Below are 7,285 nucleotides of genomic sequence, written 5' to 3' on the forward strand. Positions count from 1 at the left end.
CATAGTGGAGCCGCAGTGTCACTAATGTACAGAGATAGAACAGTTTCGACTGGAACTAGAGTAACCGTATACACGGCACTGATTAGTAATAGATGCAGAGCCATCAGAATACAGATAATATATACAACCGTCCCTATACATGCTGAAAGACTCTGCACACAATGAGAACCACACGTCAGCCAGACACTCTTATCACACACTACTCTCTTATCACACACAATATCTAACCACCAGCATGGAAGAACATCCAGTGCATCCTCTCCGCCACATGACACAATCCACACTATCATTACCAGACCGGGAGGTCCACCCAGAAAACACAATATCCCACCCTTCCGACATCCGCACATTGCTCAGCTAAGCCACGAACACCCACACATGTCCTACACAGTGGTGCACCCAACATCACAATACTGCCTCCTGTCACAGCACACAAACAATGGCAGGAATGAAAGACACAGATCTGCCACAACCATGGAATCGGAGCGCCGCCTGTCATGAGCCAAAAGTGCATCCTGACGTGACAAATCGGATAATACCGCAGGCATCCAATTACGATAATCACTATCAACGAACCTGCCGCCCCCCCCCCCAATACACCTTTCCCTACAACAATGTGTATCTGAACCTACGCTATATCGTACCTTAACCTAACCTATATCGTACCTTAACCTAACCTATATCGTACCTTAACCTAACCTATATCGTACCTTAACCTAACCTATATCGTACCTTAACCTAACCTATATCGTACCTTAACCTAACCTATATCGTACCTTAACCTAACCTATATCGTACCTTAACCTAACCTATATCGTACCTTAACCTAACCTATATCGTACCTTAACCTAACCTATATCGTACCTTAACCTAACCTATATCGTGCCTTAACCTAACCTATATCGTGCCTTAACCTAACCTATATCGTGCCTTAACCTAACCTATATCGTGCCTTAACCTAACCTATATCGTGCCTTAACCTAACCTATATCGTGCCTTAACCTAACCTATATCGTGCCTTAACCTAACCTATATCGTGCCTTAACCTAACCTAATTTGTGCCTTAACCTAACCTAATTTGTGCCTTAACCTAACCTAATTTGTGCCTTAACCTAACCTAATTTGTGCCTTAACCTAACCTAATTTGTGCCTTAACCTAACCTAATTTGTGCCTTAACCTAACCTAATTTGTGCCTTAACCTAACCTAATTTGTGCCGTAACCTAACCTAATTTGTGCCGTAACGTAACCCATGTTGTGCCGTAACGTAACCCATGTTGTGCCGTAACGTAACCCATGTTGTGCCGTAACGTAACCCATGTTGTGCCGTAACGTAACCCATGTTGTGCCGTAACGTAACCCATGTTGTGCCGTAACGTAACCCATGTTGTGCCGTAACCTAACCCATGTTGTGCCTTAACCTAACCCATGTTGTGCCTTAACCTAACCCATGTTGTGCCTTAACCTAACCCATGTTGTGCCTTAACCTAACCCATGTTGTGCCTTAACCTAACCCATGTTGTGCCTTAACCTAACCCACGTTGTGCCTTAACCTAACCTACGTTGTGCCTTAACCTAACCCATGTTGTGCCTTAACCTAACCCATGTTGTGCCTTAACCTAACCCATGTTGTGCCTTAACCTAACCCATGTTGTGCCTTAACCTAACCCATGTTGTGCCTTAACCTAACCCATGTTGTGCCTTAACCTAACCCATGTTGTGCCTTAACCTAACCCATGGTGTGCCTTAACCTAACCCATGTTGTGCCTTAACCTAACCCATGTTGTGCCTTAACCTAACCCACGTTGTGCCTTAACCTAACCCACGTTGTGCCTTAACCTAACCCACGTTGTGCCTTAACCTAACCCACGTTGTGCCTTAACCTAACCTACGTTGTGCCTTAACCTAACCCATGTTGTGCCTTAACCTAACCCATGTTGTGCCTTAACCTAACCCATGTTGTGCCTTAACCTAACCCATGTTGTGCCTTAACCTAACCCATGTTGTGCCTTAACCTAACCCATGGTGTGCCTTAACCTAACCCATGGTGTGCCTTAACCTAACCCATGGTGTGCCTTAACCTAACCCATGTTGTGCCTTAACCTAACCCATGTTGTGCCTTAACCTAACCCATGTTGTGCCTTAACCTAACCCATGTTGTGCCTTAACCTAACCCATGTTGTGCCTTAACCTAACCCATGTTGTGCCTTAACCTAACCCATGTTGTGCCTTAACCTAACCCATGTTGTGCCTTAACCTAACCCATGTTGTGCCTTAACCTAACCCATGTTGTGCCTTAACCTAACCCATGTTGTGCCTTAACCTAACCCATGTTGTGCCTTAACCTAACCCATGTTGTGCCTTAACCTAACCCATGTTGTGCCTTAACCTAACCCATGTTGTGCCTTAACCTAACCCATGTTGTGCCTTAACCTAACCCATGTTGTGCCTTAACCTAACCCATGTTGTGCCTTAACCTAACCCATGTTGTGCCTTAACCTAACCCATGTTGTGCCTTAACCTAACCCATGTTGTGCCTTAACCTAACCCATGTTGTGCCTTAACCTAACCCATGTTGTGCCTTAACCTAACCCATGTTGTGCCTTAACCTAACCCATGTTGTGCCTTAACCTAACCCATGTTGTGCCTTAACCTAACCCATGTTGTGCCTTAACCTAACCCATGTTGTGCCTTAACCTAACCCATGTTGTGCCTTAACCTAACCCATGTTGTGCCTTAACCTAACCCATGTTGTGCCTTAACCTAACCCATGTTGTGCCTTAACCTAACCCATGTTGTGCCTTAACGTAACCCATGTTGTGCCTTAACGTAACCCATGTTGTGCCTTAACTCTAACCTATAATGTGCCTTAACCTAACCTAAAGTGCGCCGTAACCTAAACTATATTGCGCCTTAACCTGACGCACGTTGTCGCTGAACCTGCTCTGTAATTGTTATGCAACCCGTTAAAGTAGTGTAGTGTTGCCTAACCGCAACCCTCGCAATATAGTTCGCTACTCGCACTGCCCGGTCCCCTGTGTATCGCGTCATGTTAAACACCTTGCAGGTGTTGCTGACTTTCCACATGCTCCTGCTATACACTGTAGTGTGGATAGCAGCAGGACGTACATGCCCCCCCCCCTTCCCCCCTGCCTTCGCAAGCTGGTCGGTGAGAAGTTTGCATGTTCAATGCCCTTCGCATGCCGACGTACTCAGCCTACGTTGTGGTACGGCCTGTCACCTGTCCGCCGATGTACGCAAAACCCACAAACTGTACTGCACATTGCTCCGTATGTACTGAATGATACATCGTGGCCCATGTGACCGTATGACGACAGCGCCTAGCAACGGCGGACCATACAGTCCAAATATTGTGCACGCAGCTACGTGTCGTCTCCCTATAAGAGCTGGATTGCAGTGTGGTACGCCATACAGACGTGTGGGAGGAACGGACGCCCTGGATGGCGATCAGCATGAGCAGTCTGTTGATGTAGTGGAGCGTGTATTCGGACGTAGTCGTCTCTTCTCACACACCGTGATAGCATGTTGCACCGCGTTCCACATCTGCGACATGCTGCAGAGGCGGGCTGACAGTCGTTCGCGCAATGGACACCGCATACGTACGGGGTCTACCTTCCACGTGTTCTCTAGGCGTGCACATGTTGTTGCGTCTATGTGGGCAGACGTAGTGTGTTGTGACACCTGACACAGGCATGCAATACTCGTTGCAAATGGCGATGGACGTGTACGTTTGCTGGTGACGTTACGCAAATGAACAACCGGTAACCCGTTGTGGTGCGGTTGTTCTCGCTAGAGGTGAATCAGTGTTGGCGACGATCGGTCGAGCTATTAACCGGTTGTTTCAGGGATACCCACCATGCCCACGAACGTGAAAGGGGACCCACCATGCCCACGAACGTGAAAGGGGATCTGGGTGTGAGGCGATACGCGGCGGTGGCTGGGTGGGACCGTCCCCGGCCGGTGAGGGGGGGCCGCCCGGCGTGCTGGCAGCGCGGTGCGTGGGCGCACGCGCTACAGCCGGCTGGTGGGGGCGGCCGGTGGCAGGCGCGCCGGCCGACGGACGCGGCAGGCGGCGCAGCTGCGCGCCGGCGCCCCCTGCTCGCGGCGCCTTGCGGCCAAAGTAGGTCCTCGCGGGCCCGGTGCGAAGCGCGGTGGCCATCTGCAGTGTGCTGGTCCGATTGAGGACTTTGTGCGCTGAGGATGCGCCGCCGCCCGGCGCTCGGCGCCGCGACGCCGTCTGCTGCTCGGTCGCCCCAGCGGTTCTCGCAGGTGGTTTGTATCGCAGCTGTGCGGACGTGTTGGCGCGTGCGCTGTGCTGGGAGAGTTCGCTTCGGCACCCAAGTAGGGCTTTTGTCCTTCTGTGGCGCTGGCGTTGGAGCTGCCGGTCACCGTAGGTGGCGCGTGTTGTCTCCCGCCGGCAATGCCACGACAGCACGCTCCCGGGCCTCTGTCGGCAGCGGCAAGCTCAGTTGGGAGCACGGGTGGTCGCACCTAAAGCGTCTACTCGCCTAACTCCGGGCGATTGCGCCTCTCTCGAACCCGACCAAGTACTTAGGACGGCGCTGCGCGCCGCCGGGACCTGAGAGGGTTTCGAGGTGTGTTGTGCAGGGGAGCTCAGCCTCCTCCTGTTTGCAGAATAATTGAGCGGACGCTTGCGTGTTCGCGCGGGCCCCCGGGACACACTCCCGGGCGGCCGGCTGCTCAGCTCTAGTTGACGCAGCTCCCTGGTTGATCCTGCCAGTAGTCATATGCTTGTCTCAAAGATTAAGCCATGCATGTCTCAGTACAAGCCGCATTAAGGTGAAACCGCGAATGGCTCATTAAATCAGTTATGGTTCCTTAGATCGTACCCACGTTACTTGGATAACTGTGGTAATTCTAGAGCTAATACATGCAAACAGAGTCCCGACCAGAGATGGAAGGGACGCTTTTATTAGATCAAAACCAATCGGTCGGCTCGTCCGGTCCGTTTGCCTTGGTGACTCTGAATAACTTAGGGCTGATCGCACGGTCCTCGTACCGGCGACGCATCTTTCAAATGTCTGCCTTATCAACTGTCGATGGTAGGTTCTGCGCCTACCATGGTTGTAACGGGTAACGGGGAATCAGGGTTCGATTCCGGAGAGGGAGCCTGAGAAACGGCTACCACATCCAAGGAAGGCAGCAGGCGCGCAAATTACCCACTCCCGGCACGGGGAGGTAGTGACGAAAAATAACGATACGGGACTCATCCGAGGCCCCGTAATCGGAATGAGTACACTTTAAATCCTTTAACGAGTATCTATTGGAGGGCAAGTCTGGTGCCAGCAGCCGCGGTAATTCCAGCTCCAATAGCGTATATTAAAGTTGTTGCGGTTAAAAAGCTCGTAGTTGGATTTGTGTCCCACGCTGTTGGTTCACCGCCCGTCGGTGTTTAACTGGCATGTATCGTGGGACGTCCTGCCGGTGGGGCGAGCCGAAGGCGTGCGACCGCCTCGTGCGTGCTCGTGCGTCCCGAGGCGGACCCCGTTGAAATCCTACCAGGGTGCTCTTTATTGAGTGTCTCGGTGGGCCGGCACGTTTACTTTGAACAAATTAGAGTGCTTAAAGCAGGCAAGCCCGCCTGAATACTGTGTGCATGGAATAATGGAATAGGACCTCGGTTCTATTTTGTTGGTTTTCGGAACCCGAGGTAATGATTAATAGGGACAGGCGGGGGCATTCGTATTGCGACGTTAGAGGTGAAATTCTTGGATCGTCGCAAGACGAACAGAAGCGAAAGCATTTGCCAAGTATGTTTTCATTAATCAAGAACGAAAGTTAGAGGTTCGAAGGCGATCAGATACCGCCCTAGTTCTAACCATAAACGATGCCAGCCAGCGATCCGCCGCAGTTCCTCCGATGACTCGGCGGGCAGCCTCCGGGAAACCAAAGCTTTTGGGTTCCGGGGGAAGTATGGTTGCAAAGCTGAAACTTAAAGGAATTGACGGAAGGGCACCACCAGGAGTGGAGCCTGCGGCTTAATTTGACTCAACACGGGAAACCTCACCAGGCCCGGACACCGGAAGGATTGACAGATTGATAGCTCTTTCTTGATTCGGTGGGTGGTGGTGCATGGCCGTTCTTAGTTGGTGGAGCGATTTGTCTGGTTAATTCCGATAACGAACGAGACTCTAGCCTGCTAACTAGTCGCGTGACATCCTTCGTGCTGTCAGCGATTACTTTTCTTCTTAGAGGGACAGGCGGCTTCTAGCCGCACGAGATTGAGCAATAACAGGTCTGTGATGCCCTTAGATGTTCTGGGCCGCACGCGCGCTACACTGAAGGAATCAGCGTGTCTTCCTAGGCCGAAAGGTCGGGGTAACCCGCTGAACCTCCTTCGTGCTAGGGATTGGGGCTTGCAATTGTTCCCCATGAACGAGGAATTCCCAGTAAGCGCGAGTCATAAGCTCGCGTTGATTACGTCCCTGCCCTTTGTACACACCGCCCGTCGCTACTACCGATTGAATGATTTAGTGAGGTCTTCGGACTGGTACGCGGCATTGACTCTGTCGTTGCCGATGCTACCGGAAAGATGACCAAACTTGATCATTTAGAGGAAGTAAAAGTCGTAACAAGGTTTCCGTAGGTGAACCTGCGGAAGGATCATTACCGACTAGACTGCATGTCTTTCGATGTGCGTGTCGTGTCGCGCAACACGCTACCTGTACGGCTCGCAGTAGCTGTGCGCCGCGTGCGGAACCACGCGTTCGTCTCAAAACTAACGGCAATGTTGTGTGGTACGAGCGCTGAAGCGCTGGAGCGGCTGGCCTGCGGCACCTGGCGCCTGGCGCCGGTTTTGAATGACTTTCGCCCGAGTGCCTGTCCGCTCCGGTGTGGAGCCGTACGACGCCCATCGGCCGTGAGGCCGTTGGACACTGAACGCTGGAACAGGGGCCGCCACACGCCTCAGTCCCGCCTATGCAACTGTCTTGAAAGAGATAGTGGAAACTACGAAAAGATCACCCAGGACGGTGGATCACTCGGCTCGTGGGTCGATGAAGAACGCAGCAAATTGCGCGTCGACATGTGAACTGCAGGACACATGAACATCGACGTTTCGAACGCACATTGCGGTCCATGGATTCCGTTCCCGGGCCACGTCTGGCTGAGGGTCGGCTACGTATACTGAAGCGCGCGGCGTTTGCCCCGCTTCGCAGACCTGGGAGTGTCGTGGCCGCCTGTGGGGCCGGCCGCGTCTCCTTAAACGTGCGATGCGCGCCCGTCGCCTGGCGGTTCGCATACCG

General features: G+C 52.2%; 2 non-coding genes across 2 annotated transcripts; both read left to right on the top strand.

Moving 5' to 3' along the window:
* The first annotated feature begins 4,741 nt into the window (after positions 1-4,741).
* On the top strand, positions 4,742-6,650 carry LOC126448975 (small subunit ribosomal RNA). The gene has a single exon (XR_007584315.1). It is a non-coding gene; the product is annotated as a small subunit ribosomal RNA (ribosomal RNA).
* A 351-nt stretch (positions 6,651-7,001) lies between these two features.
* On the top strand, positions 7,002-7,156 carry LOC126448983 (5.8S ribosomal RNA). Its single transcript, XR_007584320.1, has one exon. It is a non-coding gene; the product is annotated as a 5.8S ribosomal RNA (ribosomal RNA).
* Positions 7,157-7,285: the final 129 nt, after the last annotated feature.

This window comes from Schistocerca serialis, unplaced genomic scaffold (genome assembly GCF_023864345.2).
Source record: "Schistocerca serialis cubense isolate TAMUIC-IGC-003099 unplaced genomic scaffold, iqSchSeri2.2 HiC_scaffold_645, whole genome shotgun sequence".
Classification (NCBI taxonomy): Eukaryota; Metazoa; Arthropoda; class Insecta; order Orthoptera; family Acrididae; genus Schistocerca; species Schistocerca serialis.